This window comes from Punica granatum, chromosome 4 (genome assembly GCF_007655135.1).
Source record: "Punica granatum isolate Tunisia-2019 chromosome 4, ASM765513v2, whole genome shotgun sequence".
NCBI lineage: Eukaryota > Viridiplantae > Streptophyta > Magnoliopsida > Myrtales > Lythraceae > Punica > Punica granatum.
Genome location: NC_045130.1, coordinates 29,407,643 through 29,427,089, shown reverse-complemented (window position 1 = coordinate 29,427,089; position 19,447 = coordinate 29,407,643). Strand labels below are relative to the sequence as shown.

The 19,447-nt window shown below is 43.0% G+C and overlaps 1 long non-coding RNA gene across 1 annotated transcript; it reads left to right on the top strand.

The window, feature by feature from the left end:
* The first annotated feature begins 11,417 nt into the window (after positions 1–11,417).
* Positions 11,418–13,697, top strand: LOC116203697. The gene is made up of 3 exons (XR_004156294.1): positions 11,418–11,705; positions 13,087–13,155; positions 13,399–13,697. It is a non-coding gene; the product is annotated as an uncharacterized LOC116203697 (long non-coding RNA).
* Positions 13,698–19,447: the final 5,750 nt, after the last annotated feature.

Below are 19,447 nucleotides of genomic sequence, written 5' to 3'. Positions count from 1 at the left end.
ATAGAGTCATCAGAACCTATTTTTCTCCAGGTACCGATTTGTCGCTGCCTCTGCCGCATCATTCTCCCCTGGGTGGAGAGAATTCACCCTCAAATTGTCGTAATCCGAACTGTCACCTGTGTAAGGAATTAGGTGCTTCACGTTAAACATATCGGCAGTACGAATGTGGCTGGAAAGTTTAAGTCGATAGGCGTTTGGATTGATCTTCTCCACGATCTTCACAGGACCAATCTTTCTTGCTGCGAGCTTGTGGTAGTCACCAGTAGAAAAACGATTCTTCGTAAGGATAGCCCAAACAAAATCGCCAACTTCAAACTCCACGTGCCTTCGCTTTCTGTCAGCAGCAGTCTTGTATTTCCTGGCAGACTGCTCTAAATTATTCTGCATAGCCTCATGAATCTCTTGCAGTCCGTGAACGAAGTAAGCCGCCTTACCATGGACCTTGGTCTTACCCGGCACAGGTAACAGATCAAGGGGACCCATGGGGGTAACAGAGTATACCACCTGAAAGGGACTGAAACCAGTGCTTGGATTAACAGCGTGATTATGCGCAAACTTTGCCTGGCTTAACTTCTGATCCCAGCTCTTCACGTGCTCCCCTACTAAACCCCTCAACAGATTGCCCAAGGACCTGTTAGCCACTTCTGTCTATCCATCTGTCTGCGGGTGATACGCAATACTGAAGTTTAGTTGGGTGTTCACCATCTTCCAAAGGCTCTGCCATAAATGACTTAGGAAACGGGTGTCCCTATCAGACACAATAGAGACCGACAGACCATGCAGACAGTATACCTCCCAAAAATACAACTGAACAATCCGCACAGCATCAGTAGGCTTCTGGCACGGAATAAAGTGTGCCATCTTGGAAAACCTATCGACGACCACATATGTACAATCATTCCCTCGCTGGGTCCGAGGCAAGCCTAGGACGAAATCCATACTGATATCCACCCATGGCTGCGAGGGAATTGGCAGGGGCATGTACAACCCTGCATTAGTTGCAGTACCCTTAGACACTTGACAAACTTTATAACGCTGCACATATTTTTCCACTTCTCTACAAATTGTAGGCCAGAAATAGGATATCCGGACCAGCTGCAAGGTCCTGTCTCTCCCCACATGCCCCTCGCCATGTAATTGCTGAATAATGGGCACCCTCAAACTACATTCAGGGATACAAAGCTGATTTCCCCTGAAAAGAAAACCATCCTGCAACACGTATTCTGTTCTTTCTCTAGCCCGAACTTTAGCTAACGTCACCGCAAAATAGGGATCGACCTCAAGCAATTTAGCAAAAGAACTAAAACCAGGTACCTTAACTGTCATCCTGCTCAGAATGCTTCGCCTTCGACTAAGAGCATCAGCAATGCGGTCAGTGACTCCGCTCTTGTGCTTTACCACGAAAGTAAAACGCTCCAGGTAAGCCACCCATGATGCATGAAGAGCTAACATCTTATCCTGGCTATGGAGGTGCTTAAGGGCCTCATGGTCGGTGTACAAGATGAACTCCTTATGGAAAAGATAATGTCGACAATGCTTCACCGCCTGCACTACAACATAGAATTCCACGTCGTATGTACTGTATCTCACTTTCGCCCTCGTCAGCTTCTCGCTGAAAAAGGAAATTGGCCCGTTGTTTTGGCTCAAGACTGCTCAAATCCCTACCTTTAATGCATCATAATGCAGCTCAAAGGGCTGCTGAAAATCAGACAGGACAAGAATCGGGGTGGTCGTCAAACGCTCCTTAATCTTTTGGGATGCCGTTTCTGCCCCCTTAGTCCACCCGAATCTACCTCCCTTCATGCAGTCAGTTAATGGAGCCATAATACTGCTGAAGTGGGGAATAAACCGCCTGTAGAAGGAGGCTAAACCATTGAAACTCCTTACTTCTGTAATATTCGCAGGTCTGGGCCACTGTCTGACCGCCTCGACCTTGGACGAGTCCACCTTCAAGCCATCAGCAGAAACAATATAACCCAAAAAAAGAACTTTCGACCTCATAAAAATACACTTCTTCACTGCATCATAAAATTTCTCGCGTCGAAGGACAGAAAGAACTTCTCGCAAGTGGGTCAGATGTTGCTTGGGGTCGAGGCTGTAGATCAAAATGTCATCAAAATACACAACCACGCACCTACCAATGAAAGGCCGTAGGATCTAATTCATTACTATCATAAACGTACTCGGCGCATTTGACAGCCCGAAAGGCATCACCAGCCACTCATGTAACCCTTCCCTAGTCTTGAATGCGGTCTTCCACTCATTTCCAACACGAATCCGAATCTGGTGATAACCGCTCTTCAAGTCCAGCTTAGTAAAAATCCTAGCACCACTCAGCTGGTCAAGCAGATCATCCAAGCGAGGAATGGGAAAACGATACCTGACTGTTATCTTATTGATGGCTCGACTGTCCACACACATACGCCATGATCCATCATTCTTAGGCACTAGAAGCGCCGGTACAGCACATGGGCCAATACTCTCTCGAATGAACCCCTTCGAAACCAACTCCTCCACCTGTCTCCTTAACTCCTCATGTTCAGCCGGGCTCATCCTGTAGTGTGGCCTGTTCGGAAGGGACGCACCAGGCTGTAGATCGATAAGGTGTTGGATGTCCTGTAAAAGTGGTAGACCATTTGACAGTTCCTCAGGAAAGACATTCTGAAATTCTTTCAAAATCGGTAAGGACTCACAAGACGTAACGCCCTCCTCCACAACTTCCCTGCCCACGAGAGCAAACATAAACTCTGCATCATGCAACTCCTCCTGAAACCGAGCAAGGGACAGCAAGTTGGTTGCGGAAGCTGGATTCGCAGGTCGGGGCTCATTGGTGTCCCCGTCTCTGTTTGGAACCAGTACAATCTTTAAACCCTTATGCGTGAAGCTGTATTTTTTGGTCCTCCTATCATGGCTCACACTCTTGTCAAACTGCCAGGGCCTCCCCAATAGCAAGTGGCATGCATCCATTATAACAACATCACACCAAACAAAATCTCTGTATCATGAGCCAATAGAAAACGTCACTAGGGCACGCTTCGACACGCTAACATCACCTCCTTTCTTCAGCCACGTCAACTTATACGGTTTGGGATGCTATTCAGTGCACAGGCCCAACTTCTACACGGCCTCAGCAGACACGATATTCTCGCAACTGCCCAAGTCTATCATGAAACGATAGACTTTATTCCCGATGGTGCAAGTAGATTGGAAGATGCTGTTACTTAGCCAGTCTTCGTCCGCAGCTCTCGGGGTCATACAGGACCTCCTCACCACCAGATTGGGCACCCCATCTCGTCACAATTTCTTCCTCCTCGTTAAACTCGGCCTCTCTATCACCTCCTGCTACATAAATTGCGTCATCAGACTGATCATCTTCGATAAACATCGCTATCTTTTCCCCTTTTCTGCACTCAGATTGTCGATGTCCGGGTTCTCCACACTTGAAGCACTTCGCTCCACTACTGCTCGGACCAATGCTAGCAGACCTCGATGGAACCCCTTGGACAGTACTAATACCACCGACCCGTACGACCCCACCAGTTCCTGCAATGGTGACACCTCCACTGAACATCCCGTTGTTGACTCGCTTCTGCTGTCTTTCAACTATCAAGGCCCTCTGATGGGCAGAAGACACATTGACAGGGTCGAACAAATTGACCGTGTCCTGTAGTAACACTCTCAGCCCGCCAATATATCTCGCCACTAGCTGATCCTCGGTTTCCTGAAGCTCGTTTCGAGCAACCAACTGGTAGAACTCGTTGGTGTAATCGTCCACCAACCTACTGCCCTGCCTCAAATTCTGCAGGTGTTGGTACATGATCCGCTAAAAGTTATAGGGCAGAAAGACAGCCCTCATCTTTTTCTTCATCTTCTTCTACGACGTGATCTTACGTTTGCCCATCCTTTTACGGGTAAGCTTCACCTGCTGCCACCAAGCCGTCGCCCTACCATGTAACCGAGTCGCCACAAGCTGTACCCGCTTAGCATCAGGTACTTCTTGAACTCCAAAATCTCTTCTATTGTCGTTAGCCAATCTAGGAACTCTTCTGGCTGCAAGCCCCCTTGGAATTCAGGAATATCGGTCCGAATACTCGCCTCCCATCGCTGCCTGTCTCCCTCGATTGGCCCCCTTTGCTGTCTTCTTGGAATATCAGCAAAATAATTCTCTCATTCTGACTCCTCTTCAGTTTCCTCTTGATCAAGGTCTGAATTCAAGTTAGGGTTTCGCCGATTCTGGTTCTCCATAAGTGCAGCCACATGCTGTATTAGCTGCTCCATCATACGATCCATCCTTTAATCCCTTTGATCCATCTGATCCAGCCTCTGCTCCAGATGTCGCAGATTTTCATGATCATGAATATCTTCCACACGATCCCTCCTCTTGGGCGGCATCGTTGATCCAAGAACGAACACAGTTTTGATACCAACTGACGCAGCGTACACGCAAGTAACCTATCATAGACATGTTGATTCGTGCACGAATACATGAACTACGACCTTCTACTACCTGTTGATTCTATGAATACTAGGAAATAGACATCAAACTTGAATAGACTCCGAGATTGGACAAAGAGCATGAAAGCACTGAACTTTATTGATAAATCCGAATTAATTGTTTCAGCCCTAGGGCTTACAAAGCTTAAATAGGGATTAAGAAAACCTAAATTGCATGAAAAGAAATAAACTTTCCTAAAATTGCAAAAACACCCAAATAACTATAAAATGCCCGTTTGAGGCCCTAAACGATGAAATTTGCCTTAAATATCGAAAAATCATGGCAAAGTAGTGAGTTTTACTCCGGAGGCCATTTCCTTTGAAATAGAGTCATCAGAGCCTATTTTTCTCTAGGTACCGATTTGCCACTACCTCTGTCGCATCACCCACCCTCACGTGGCACCGTGTGGTCTTTCTCATGATTTGCCTACACAAGTCACGTGAACCTTAACTGTCCGCCCTCAATAACTTACCTCGAGCTGGTCTCTTATCTCTTCCGGACTCAGGCCTTAACTACCTCGAGGTGGGCTTCTTCTTCCACACTCGGGCGAGAGGGGTCAATGACTACGAGCTGGGCTTCTACTTCTGAACTCGGAAATCACTAGCGTGGTGTGGGCTCCTACGCATACACGCCCCCAGGATCATTACCATGGGCTTTGATACCAATTGACACAGTGGAATTAAAAAATAATTGTAATTTGTTGATTCGCGCACGAATGCCAGAAAATAATCTTCTATAAACTATTGATTCTACGAATACTAGGGAATAGGTATCAAATTCGTTGATTCAATCAATCCCGAATTTGGGATAATAGAGAAAGTACTCTCTTGAAATTTTATTCATCCAAAAAACTATTGTCTTTAGCCCTAGGGCTTACAACGCTTAAATAGGCTTAAACGAAATTATAACGAAGGATATAAACTATTCAGTAAAATAAACTATTCCCTAAAAATTGAAAAAACGCCCAAATAACATAAAATTGTCTGTTTGAGGCCATAAAATTCCCTGTTTGGCTTCGGAGGCCGTTTCCCTTGAGACAGGGTTGTCAGAACCTGTTTTTCTTGATATATCGATTTGCCACGTCTTTTGCCGCATCAAAAACCCTCGATCTCCCTTGTTTGCAGGTTTTGAGGTACAAATTCGACTCCATCATTTAGCACCGTATGTGGGAAACGATACAAAAGGATATGAGCGGAACTATTCTCGAGAATCATTCATCAAATTTACCGTATTCAGAGACATGACTAATAAGTTCTTGCTTCCGCCCAGCAGTCTATTGATGCACATACATATGTGCAAATATATATATATATATGTGTGTGTGTGTGTGTGTATGAATGGAGCGAATCTAAGATTATTTTGAGTGGACAAAGTGATGGAATATCCTAGTTTTGATTCCACAATCGCAAAGCCCAAGGTATGTCTGGAAAACCTTATCTTTCACCTGGATTTTCCTCTATTGAGGAAGGAGGCGAGGGACAGAAAGACAAAATTCACGAAAGGCTTTGACCCAAGAGTGGCATTATCGAGTAGGCATCGAGGTGTTTCCTGTCGGGGGCGCAGGCTGCTCCACGCCCGTCATGCTTGGCATAAAGCGACAATTGTAGTCCGAGTGATCGTTGCACCAATCCAACATCAGTCGTTTTCGAGTTAGTCCCTAGCGATAATTGGAACCGTGGACCCCCTCGGAGTCCAACTCAGCTAACCTTCTCTCAAAGTGATTTTGCCAAGAGTAGCTCATGGTGAATGATCTACGTCTTTGTGCCTCAAGGGCGTAAAACCACTAGGCTGACTTCGACTCAATGCATATTATATGTATATGTTATATAAACCATGTATATCACAAGGATACATGTCATAGTGATTCCAGTTCAAGCACCCGTTAGAGGAAGCTTATCGAGTGAACAACGAGGTGCATCGACATGAAACGAACAGTGGAGTACAGGTGGTCATTCCGATTTGCAAGTCCTGTCACCACCAAGCAAGGCACGGTTGTGTGAATTCGTACAATGACCTGCAAGCTAACGAGCGATAGAGCCTGCCAACTTCGAGATAATTATACTATTATTATTACGGGATATCATCCCTCCCGTGATTTCCATGATTTATTTCCTTGTATATAGTATTGTATTATGGGATAGATAGGTGACATGATTAATTACTTGTAACATTTAGCACTCTTTCCTTGTATTTCTTTAGCTCATGGCTATATCAATGAATTTAAACAAAATCATTCGTAAAATTCTCGATTTTGTACATGGTATTAGAGATAAGTTTGCTTGAGACCGATCACATTATCATTGATATTCGTTTTCTGTTCATCAATCATTTGATGGCTTTCAACACTCCATCTCCCTACATTGTGTCTTCTTCTGATGGATCAGGAAATCAACTGATCTTGTGCATTCTCAATGACGAGAACTATCTCACCTGGTCGAAACTTATGTGGACAACACTGGCTGCAAAGAACAAGATAGGCTTCATTAATGGAACGATATAGAAGCTGAATGAAGGGAATGCCAATTATCAACAGTGGATTACCTGCAATTCCATGGTGGTGACGTGGCCGTCCAATTCTATTGATCAGGAGCTCCAGCCCAATGTTTCCAGCATTCAAAATGCAAAGAATCTATGGGATGATCTCAATGAAAGGTTTTTCTAAGGTAATGAAATGAGAGCCTATGAACTCAAGTCTCAAATTTGTCTTATGAAGCAGGAAGGGCTAGTCGTCTCCATGTGTTATTCGGCGTCAAAAGGGTTGTGGGATGAACTCGAGAATTTTCTTGAGATGACTCATTGTACCTGTGAAGCTATAACATCTAATGCATTGCAAAGGGAGAAGGAGAAATCCTATTAATTTCTTATGGGGCTCAACCTCGAATTCAGTATGGTACGATCTAATATCTTGACTATGGAACCGTTTCCTTCTCTTAAAAAGATATTCTCCATGGTTGTACACAAGGAGAGGCAGAAGATTGTATCCCATGTGAATGAGACAGGAACAGATGTGGCTACTTTCTTTGTAAAAGAAGAGGGAGGCCGGCCAGAGATCCATTCAAATGGCCGCCTGTTCTGCGACTGCTGCCATCTTATCGGCCCTATTCGAAGTACCTGCTAGAAACTACACGACAAACCAACGAACTGGAAAGCCAAAGGGAAGACGAAGCAGACAGATTATGAGCAGATGAGGAGAGGAGCCAACAAATAATCCCAAGCCACACGGCCCAACAGGCAATCAGGCCAGGTTAATGTTGTCCAAACAAATGAACAGTTGGCCCAGTGCACATGGTAGCCCAATCAACTATCTGAGCTCTCTCCGGCCTAGTTCGCTCTATTCCAGACAAATCTGAATATGATAGGAAATTAAGATGAGACCACCAAGCCTCTTGTTGGTAATAATTTCATTTCACCTGATCCAAGTGTTAGTTGGATTATTGATACAGGAGCATCACACCACATGACTGGCTCGGCTAATCTCTTATCTAAGTCCATACGGCCCATTTAGAATTTTTGGGTTACAATTCCTCTTGGGCAATCGGTTCGAGCTGCTCAAATTGGAGATATACATATTTGGGATAAATTCATTTTAAATGAAGTCTTAGGAATTCCATCCTTCCAATGCAATTTAATCTCAATTACTCAATTATCATCTAATTTGAATTGCTGAGTGGTATTTCTCACTGACATGTGCTTGATACAGGACCTAGCCATGAGGAAGATGTTTGGAGTGGGTGAATAGTCCGCGGGGAGGGGGGGGGGGGGGGGTTAGGGGTGGGGGTTCTCTATTATTTGAGACATATGTCTTCATCGGCCTTTGCTTCACCGGCTACTCATGAGGACAGTGAATTATGGCACAGGCGGTTGCGACACCCATCAAAAGGTGTTAATTTCAAAGGACTTGCATATGATTCAAATAAAACTGGGGACAAAGTTTGTGATATTTGTCATAGGGAAAAACAGACTCGATCTTCGTTTCCTATTTGTATTAATAAAGCAAGTCATTTATTTCAATTGGTCCACTGTGACTTATGGGGACCATATCGAGTTAAATCGATTACCGGTGCTTATTACTTCCCGACAGTAGTTGATGATTTTAGTAGAGTAGTATGGCTTTACCCGTTGCCCGATAAAACCAAGGCTAAACAGAAGTTAATTGGTTTCTGTAACTTAGTGAAGAACCAATTTGAGAAATTTGTTAAAATCATTCGAAGCGATAATGGCTTAGAATTTCTTTCCAAGGAATTACAGGGAGTATTTTCTTCAGAATAGAATAATTCATCAGGCATCTTGCTCAAACACAACGGAATAGAACGGGCATGTGGAAAGAAAACATCACCACACTCTCAACGTGGCTAGATCACTCCTTTTTCAAGCCGAGCTTTCTACTTGCTTTGGGGGCGAATGCGTTTCTACCGCGGCATACTGAATCAATCTCACACCAACATCGGCTTTATCGGGTAAATCTCCTTATGAAGTGTTGTTCAATAAGACACCCAATTATTCACATCTATGGGTATTTGGCTCATTATGCTATGCACATGATCAGCCTCGAAATAGAGATAAGCTTGGAGAAAGTTCGCGTAAATGCATTTTCGTAGGATACCCATATGGAAAAAGAGGATGGCGTCTTTATGATATACAATCTCATGAGATATTTATTTTGAGTGATATGCAATTCTATTAGGACGTTTTTTCTTTGTCTCGAGATAATCGAGTTTCACATGACCTCAATTCAAGGGATACTCCTTTGTTCCTGGCTTAGCCGAACCATGAGGATGAGGAGAGTTTAATTTTGGGCTGGACAATTCACATGAGCCGGGCCCCTTTCCACATCCCATTAAAGAAAGACTTCAGCCCAATACAGTGCGACGGGCTGAATCCTTTTCACCAACAAATCGTAGCCCAGACATTACAGGCCCATAGAGAAACCCACAACCCATATCAGCTTCTCACCCTTTTAGAAGGTTATCCCTCGAGATTGGGATTTTTCTTCCCTAATCTGCATATATGGCTTCATTTACAGAGCATGAGCTTTCTCCTGCTTCGAGTTTGCCTGCAACAAAGCAGAATTTGTCGCAAAAGCTTTCCACTAGAGGTTTAACATCTATGACAGCGATCCCATAGTCTATAGAATCGAATTATCGTGTAAAAGAAGGGCTTCCATTGGCTCCAGTTTTACCTGGAACAAAGACACATTTGACACAACAATCTTGTTGCTCAAAAAGAATTCGTAATCCCCTCGACTATCTGAAGGATTTCGTGTGTAACACAGCTATCGTTCGAACCCCCTCCCCCCTTCATCTTACCAGCTCCTTCGTCCTGCTCGAGTAAGTCCGCCTCCCTTGAGCAATTATTTTCTTATTCGAAGTTTACTAGCCGACATCTTGCATTCACTGCTGTGTTAGACTCTGATGTTGAGCCCAGGTCTTACAAAGAAGCTTTTCAAGATCCTCATTGGCGTGCTACCATGAATGAAGAGACATGGACGATCGAGCCAATACCTCCTGATAAGGAACCCACAAGATGCAAATGGGTCTTCAAAATCAAGAGAAATGCTGATGGGAGTGTCGAGAGGCTCAAAGCTAGTCTTGCTGCCAAGGGATTTACTCAAGTTGAATGGATCAATTTCACCGAGACATTTGCTCCAGTGGCTAAACTAGTCACAGTCCGGGTACTTTTATCTTTGGTTGTTGTTCACAATTGAGAAATGCACCAATTAGATGTTCATAACGCATTTCTACATGGTGATTTAACTGAGGAAGTTTATATGTGCATGCTGCCGGGATTTTCTTATCGGCGTCCAGGATATGCATGTCTCTTACGTAAATCTCTTTATTGCCTACAACAAGCATCTAGGAATTGGTTCTCCAAATTTGCAACCGCGCTTCACAATTATGGACTTGCTCAATCCAGCGTCGACCACTCATTATTCACTCCGCAGAAAGATGAGAATTTTCTTGCGGTTCTAGTGTATGTTGACGATTTAATCATTGTCGGAAATAACTCAGAGTTCTGCGCTTCGCTCAAGCAATATTTGGCCATGTTTTCGTATTAAGGATTTACATCCTTTGCGCTATTTTCTTGAGATTGAAGTCACTCAGATGGACAAACGATTATTCCTTAACTAGAGAAAATATGTCCTTGATATACTTACAGAATGTGGCGTGCTCGGTTCTCGACCTTCTTCATTTCCCATGGAACAACATCACAGATTATCTTCGGATTCGGGTTCTTCATTGTCTGATCCTTGCAGATATCGCTGTCTCATTGGTCGCCTCATCTACCTGACAATCACTCGTCCCGAGTTATCTTATTATGTTCACATTTTATCTCAATTCATGCTGGATCCACGCCAAGATAATTGGATGGCAGCAATGCGCATACTTTGATACTTGAAACAATCACTGGGATAGGGAATTTTTCTCCGACCACAATCCATGGAGCTAGTAGCCTATTGTGATTCTGATTGGGCTAGCTGTCCCATGACTCGAAGGTCAGTCACGGTCCACTTCATAACACTCGGAGGTAGTCCAATTTCATGGAAGACCAAGAAACATACAACTGTATCTCGTTCATATACTAAAGCTGACATAGCTATGGTAGCTATAGTTAGTGAAGTTATTTGGCTACACAGTCAACTTTCATCATTTGGTGTCACATTATCCGGTCCTACTCAACTATATTGTGACCACCAAGTAGCACCCATGTGAGACCCGACATATTTTTCAATATGCATACATACACATATACTTATATATATAGAAATATGTTATATATATGGACTTTTATGCTGCTGGAGAAAAAAAAAAAGAAAAGAAATGGAGGCATGGGCTCCACGTGGACCCAAATTCTTCGCCGAACTCCCACCGCCATTGACTTCCTTCTTTTCCTTTTTCTTGTTCTGCCTAGGGCTGGGGGGAAATGAAAGAAATAGAGGGTGAGAGAGAGAGAGAGAGAATAATAGACGGAGGAGAACAAGAGCCTGCCATTGACGACCTGCTCGAGCTTCGTCAAGCTTGTCCGTGCTTCTCTTTTTCTATCTCATGAGCTTCTAATTGATTCCCTAGCTTCTCACCTTTACCGATTTGATGTTCCTCTTGCTTGTTCTTGCTGGCTTGGCTTCGTTCTGATGTCGAGGAGCTCACTGATGAGAGAGGCATCGAATGGGGAAAAGCTTAACTGCATCGAATTAGGTTATGGGATAGCTTAGGTATGTTGCCAATTCTTCTTGATTGAGCTTTATTTATTTGATTGTGTTCTTGCTATGGATTTAGAAACAAGAAGTTAGTTGAATGACTAAATTAGAGAAATTGATGGAATAACTTAGACTAATACATTTGAACGTTTAGTGAACTAAGCTAGGCCACATTGATGGTGCTTAAATTTGTGAGCTAGATATTGATTTGGTTGGTTATTGCAAGAAGCATTTTTCCTTAGATTTGTTTGAGGTAAAGTACTGTAAATAGATTAGTGGAAGGTAGGGGAAGTTTCATTCTTATCATTTATATTCTTATAGAAGCATAGTAAATATAAGCAATAGACTTTTCCATGGAAGTATTTTTTAGTCTTATTGAGATGGCGAACAACGAGGGAGAGAGAACTATCGAGATAGATGTCATCTCACAAGGAAGAGTTAGTATTGCATTTTCAGTTGGATATTGACAGAGTTTGGGTATGTATATAGTTGCATTCTTGTTTTCTTTCGTTTGGTTAGATCTCCATTTTACTTAACGTTAACTGTTTCTATGGGCTATGAAGTGAAAATCTGTTCAAGTAGTTAGTTAATAAGTAGGATTTGTATTTTATTCAGGGTCTTAGGACCTTCGAGGCATTCGGTTTTTCCTTTATTGCTAGCTATTGCTTCAATGTTCTATAGTTAGTTTATTGAGTTAAAATGGGAGTTGTGTTTGTGAAGTAATTAAGAACACATTTCATTTGCTTGAGTTATGATCCGAATGAAATAATGAATTTAGGGAATTAGATGAAATGGATCAAAAATTGAGTTTTAGAATGACCGTTAGTTGAGGTGAAAATTTGGGGAAGTTGGGAGCTAGCTAGATATGTGAGTTGGTGAGGTAGCTAAAGAATAACGATTGTTGTTCAATTTGTACTAACTAGATATGGTTACTGAATTCAATTATATCTATTGTTGTTAAATTACTAAAGTTCTAGTTATTGCTATTTTAGTTTAGACAAGTTATTATAAATTTTTATAAATAATATTGGATAGGCAATGCTAGGAGATTATTCTTTACTGCCTTGAGTTTCATGATGTCAAATTTCTTGTATAGAGTATTATTTGGTTATTGCTATTACTGTGATTATATATTTTTGGTCTTTTATGAATCTCTCATTTACCTTGAAATTGACAAGAACAATCAGGTTTGTTTAAATAAGAATTATGGAGATTGTTTTAAGTAGTTTTTGACATAGATGAGAAATGGCTATAATGAATATGATATATGTATATCTATACATATATAAATCGGGACTTACTGAAAATAATAGGCTCTAAAGAAGATTGTAGGAGGTGTGGAAGCCGTAACGGTGCTATGTTAATTATTCTCTAAATTTATGTTTGCAAATCATAGGGATCGAGCAGACTGAATTCTTGCACTCTGAAGGTGCGACCTAATGAGCTATTTTTCTTGGAGTTATCGGTGAGTCCTTTATTCCCTTGTGAAATGATATATTATAGTTATATAAATTATTTAAGAAGAATATTGTGATAGTTAGGTTAAGGAATCAATCTTGTTATATTGTGTGAAAGGATTTGAGAGATATTGCCATTTTATATTTCATTTTGACTTGAGGTATGCGGTGTGATTATGTATGTTGGTTGTGTATGAGGTATGTGATGACAATGTAATAACATTGTGAGGATCGGAATGTGCTCTCATCAGGGTCTGCATGCGCGCGCCTATGTGCACGGCTTGGGAATGTCCACCTTCCCAGGGGTGCGTGATGGACACGCGTGAGAAGGAGTTGCCACTTACTATTTTACGATCCGAGGGTTGAGGGCCGGTAAGTTACCAAGGTCTAGGGGGTAAGGGATACACCTAGTATGCTAAGGCAATGGTCATGCAGAACTGAAAATTCCGAGTTCGAGGGTTCGATTACATTCGGGCCTATATCCTGCACGCCCTTTTGGTAATTTATTTGCCTAGGGCTTGTCGTTTTTATTTATTTACCGCTTGATTTAGGGTTGTGCTCTTTTTGCCCGTTTTGACACCGTAAATTCGGTGAAACGATTCATTCGGATTAAGAACCCAAGAGAAAAGTAAGCTCTTACGTCGAGGAATCGGTTCACTATCCTCGCTCTACGGCTCACCGAACCATGGTGGTCGATTCCCCGTGCGAATCGAAACCGCGACTTATGGAATCTAATGTCTTTGGGTTTAATGGATTGACTCAACCGGTTCTACACTCAGACCTCTTGCTCACCGACCAGGGATCCTTATAACGAATGAATGGAATGTACAAATAAAATCCTTACAAATATACTATCAAATAATTACAGAATACACAAAAATGTACATGGATCTCGATCGGTTTGCATTGGACCAATATTCCGTTTTGGCTCACCATGAGGTGTCGAATGACCAACAAATAAATTAAAGCAACATGGGCTCAAAAAGCCGAGGGTTGGGTCCGACCAGATCGACGGATAACAAAAAAATCGATTGACTCTCAAGACGGCCATGGGACCGGTCGAGCTCCTGGGCGATTGTCAAGTTATGATTCACACACTCAATTCGAGTTGTCTTCCACTTGGACACTATTCGGAGTGAAGCGGTAACTCGAGGCTAGACCCCATTCCGCACTCGGGTTGTGTGCGCTCGATGTGCATGAAGGCATTGGACCCCATGATCGATGGTTTGTGGCGTTGGACCCCATGCAAAGCGTGACCTACGGGCTTGGACTTGAACTGCGACAAATTAGCAAGTAATAACAAAAAACATAGAGAAACTGATAGAAACAGATGAAAATAGACAAAAACTGATAAATACAAACAAGTTGTGTTATTGTGCCATATGTACATGATTAGCCAATTATGGATCGGGGTTAATTGGCAAGCAACTTTATAGCCTAGACAAGGAAGGAAACATGCTAGAACGCGGCGCTAATTCGACTATACGTACGTGGATTTGTTTTAAGCTTGTTCTGTATGGTGACAATGTGGCTTCATTGATTATGCCAAACACGTGTTTTGACCATATATTTGGAACCTAGAGTTTCTTCTAACCATTATCTAATGTTCAATTAAGTCAAATGAATGGTTAATTAGATTTTGCATGTTTTATGACAGAGATACAAATCTAAGTACCTGTATCTACAGTAGGATGACAGAAACACCTAAATCGGATGAAGAGGGCTATTCAAATGAGACTTGTACCCGAACAAGCTGCCCACCTTCAATTGTGAATCGAAGTGTTTCGATCACCCTAACGCCTAGGGTGTCGGCAAGTCACGAAACGACGGTTGTCCCCTTGAAGTGTAAAATGTGTAAAGTGCTCGTTCAAAATTGAGATCATGTGACACGGAGTGGTCTAAGGAAGACTCGCACACTCCGACCTGAGCTGCCTCAAATTAGGCTTAGACTCGAGTTGAGGCACACGAATGTTCCCTAGACATTCATGCAACATGTGTCGTGTGTCTCGGTGCCTTGAAATTGTGAGTTTTTAAAGGGCATTCCCAACGGTTCGTGAGCCGTTGACACGATTACAAGTTACTAGCCGGTTTACGTGATATATTTTAAGTTGAGTGGTTTACTTAGCTGAATGCTGCATCTTATTTTCCCGCGTGTGAGAATTTTAATGGTTATTATCAAATTCCTTTGGTGCGCCAGTTGTAGAGACAATTTGTGACACTATGACCGAGGTGGGTCCCCCGAGGACAAGAACATTCGGCCAATGATGGCCAATATGCTCTTAGACTGACGCAGGCCCGAGATAGTCATTGATACTCAAATCCATGCAAATTACTTAAACTAACACGTCCAACATGAGATTTTCATGCGATTAACGAGAAAATGGAAAATACGATTACAACCAATCCAAGAACCGTCCCTAAACTGGGAAAAGAGGCCATTCTTTACCCGAGAGGGGTCAAGAGCTCTTGGCCATCTCCTCAAGAGATGGCCATGAGCTAACTTGACCCGACTCGAGTCTCGAGCGGTCTCTTTATCCAATTCCAAGTCGTTTCTTGCATGCACAAGACACCAAACACGATAAGCAACACGTGTTTTGCAAAACCAGTGCCGCCATGCTTTTGGAAACGCAACCCAACACGCAAGCATGCATACACGAAATTTTAATGGAATCGATATAATGGCACCAATTCATGAAATGGGAAAACACGAAAACACGAGAAACGATTAAGTTTGAGGAAAGAGAGGCTCTTTTGGCTTCGGTGAGCTAAGGAGGCTCACTACTCCCTCCTTTGGGACGTAACCGTGAGCTCTCCATGGCCTTATCGAGCCATGGTGGCCTCTTCCACCTCGAACTCGGTCATTTCCAACCAGGATACATGCATTATGACAACATATGAGCATGATAAATGAGGTAAAAAAATATTAATGATAATCACACATATGTTTGGTCATGGATCGCCTTATCACTCCACAAGCCTAGGAAACTAAGAGTCCTACTCCTCTAAGTCGTAAGAGTGTTATACCTAGTCTCGAAATGTGAGGAAAGAGTCAGAGAAGTGGCTGGAGGGTTAGCTAACCCGACTGTACGGAAACAACCCTGAGAAGGAACCAAGAAGAGCTGCAGTTAACTGAGGTTGTACGGGTTACTCGGGATGGCTTCACTAAGTCGGCACGGACGTTTCCTACTCCCTAGAGGTTGCTGGAGGTGGCTATGAAAGGCTCGTGACATGCAAGGACCTGAGCTGGTCCGAAAATTGACAATAAGACCTGTAAAAACGGTAAAAACCCGAGAAAGAAAAGAGGGAGAAAGGGGTGGTTGTGCAAGGTTGAAGGGCTCTTGGACCGTGACCTCCTTGTCATGGGCGAGAGTGAGGGTCGTGAGAAACCCTTAGGAGTGATAGCATGACTCGCCTAAGTCGTGGGAGGAAGGAAGAGCCAAGAAACCCGGGAAAAGCTCCTAAGAAACTGGTTCTGGAATTGCATACTAGGAGCTTCAAATACTAAAACGGACCTTGAAAATGGACTCGGGAGGTCGAGTACGTGTGGGATAAGTGGTTTGTTTGGTGCTCGGGCGAGTCGGGTGGGTGGTCGCCGGAAAACCGAGTGCTTTTCCGATAAAAATGACTTGTTTTGGCCTTGTTACTAAGGCTACTGCTTCTGGACGCCCAAGAGGAATTGAGGAAGAGTTCGAGAGGTTTTTGAGAGAGAATGACTTAGAGAGAAGGTGGATGGTTTGTTGTGATTAACTTAATGATGCTTGAGGCATATATAGGCAAGCTTAATGGCTCAGTTAGTGGAAGTATAGTGCAATTAGGGAGAGGGTTAGGGGTGGCCGGATTTTCAAGAGGGATTAGAGAGGGGAAAATGTCTAGAAAAAGGTGATGGGAGATGATGGATGGAAGAATGGAGGTGATGGGGTGTAAGAGATATTTTGAATGTGTGGTGGGGGGGAAAATGGAGGAAGTCATGGATGCCATGGCTTGACTTGGCTTGCTTGGCTGAGCCATGGGTCCCACTTGGCTGTGGAGGAAGTCGGGGGAAGCTCCGGTCTCGATTGGTCGCGTGTTTGAACTTCGTGACTCGCTTGAGCGACGAATTGTCAATGTGCGCACGAAAATGATTCCAATGAGCCCAATATTGTCATGCTTTGCTTTAATGAATGCTCATGTAGCCTAGAAGCTTGGAAGCTGGTTTTGTTCGGTTTGGGTGATTGGAGCGAAGTTAATTGTTTCTGTCGCCTCTTCATGTCTTTACGTGTTGTACCACTCACATTGACGTGCTTTGTACTATAGGCGGAACAATTGGTCTGTTGACCTTTGTCGGAGATCGAGAACCGAAGACATCATAGGAATCCGCGATCGGAGCTTTCTCAATATTTCCTGAATATTCTGACGTGTTCGGAGACCACTGTGATCTCCGTTTGTCGAGAACGAGCCCCGAAGGTTTGCTGGGAACGTTTGAGACCACTTTAACGCTATCAAGGGACCTTGGTGAGTTGTGTGGTCCTAGCCGAAATGATTTATGGGTCCTGGTTTTTGTTAGGAATGGGTGGTGCAAAGCTCGGACATCAATATTTCACTGAATAGGTTTTGAATGTGAGATTCCACTTGAAAATGGCCATTTTTTCCCCTGAACGGTACTCGGGAGACCCAAATGACTCATGCAATGTGATTAGGGTTTATTTCCCAAGCCTTTGAGGTCCCTGTGATTGATTGGCATAGACTTCATGCACTTCCGATTTGTCAAAAAGGTCTTCGGTTATGGTTTTCTTTTATTATAGAAATGGCCCTTTTTCTCGAGTCAGGATCTACTCGAGTGATCAGGTTGACTCCGAAAACAGTCTGAGGCTCATTTCTTGGTCTTGATAACCCTTGGGTGCGGCCAAGCCTGTCTTCAGGTGCCGTTGATTTACTTGTGGAGCGGGAGTCTCAAGAGCTCCGTCAAAAAGGTTGTTTATGACCGATCGGGGTGTCCCGGCTTAAGCAGATGATTTGCGAAATACGCTCGGAAGTGATATTGGATACCTTCTGACACTCTGACGATCCGACGATGAATAGTGCTACAATGCCGATTTTTGTGATCCCAATGTCTATTGCCTGATCGGCTTCTCCGGTTTCTCACTGTGACCTTTATGGTGGCCCTGGCTTCTCTTATGTAGTCCATGCCTGTGCTTGTGTGTTTTTTCCTGTTGATCTGACTGTGAATAGTGGTTCGAGCTTCTGCTGGACCTTCCTTTGCCTTGCCTGTCGAGTTTTGAACCAGGTCGCTCTTGGTCGTCTCTATTAGAGTCGGTGAGCCAGAATAGGGTGCTGACAAACATTATAATGTGATTGGGATTATGCTTGTGTATACCGATATTGTTTTTATATAGCTATGGGACCGCTGGATCCAGCGGATTACAAAATGGGCCTGATCGGCTGCTGGACTTGGCGGGATATAAAAAGAGGCTTGATCAGTCGCTGGACCTGGCGATATACAAATAGAGGCTTGATCGGCCGCTGGACCCGATGGAATATTATAAATAGGGGTCTGATCGGTCGCTAAACCCGGCAGGATAGAAAAAGGGGCCTTATCAGCCGCTAGACAAGCGCGGGATATAAATTGAGGTCAACTCTTACCTCCATAGGTTAATAGGCGGCCCCCACTTATGAGATAAGGATATTGGGAGTTGATGATATTATGAGTGAGATGTACAAGATCACGGTCAAGATCACGGTACCATCCTAAATTGTCGCAAGGAAATGCGACCCTATGGCTATATTGTTTAACTAGTGTTGTGCATTGTTTGTTCGGATTGATTTTGATGGATGTGATAATTGTTGAGCTTGTCGGAATATGTTCTTATACTTGAATGCACATGGGATGCTAGAGTTTAATTTGTTAAGTGATTGTATAGTGATTTTCTATAGAACACTAAATGAATGGATATTTGATGTTTATGTGATATTAAATATTAGAAAAATGGTTGGAAAAACTGTGCGCATTTGTTAGTAAGACTTAGATTTAGTCACTATATTAGATATAATTATTATTATAGTTTGTATATATATATATCTATCGTATATGTTTGCGGGTGAGCTAATAGTTGGATTGGATGTAATTGTATTATTTATTTGAATATTTGATTGTTTGCAATTATATTTATTTAATAATAATAATTCATTTTGCTTTGAAATATAGTACTCACTGAGATGCAACTCACACCCTGCATGTATTTTTCAGATGAGCTAGGAGCTAGACTAGAAGCACATGAGAACTTTTTAGATATCGGGGATTAACGAAAGGATTTTTTTAGTTAG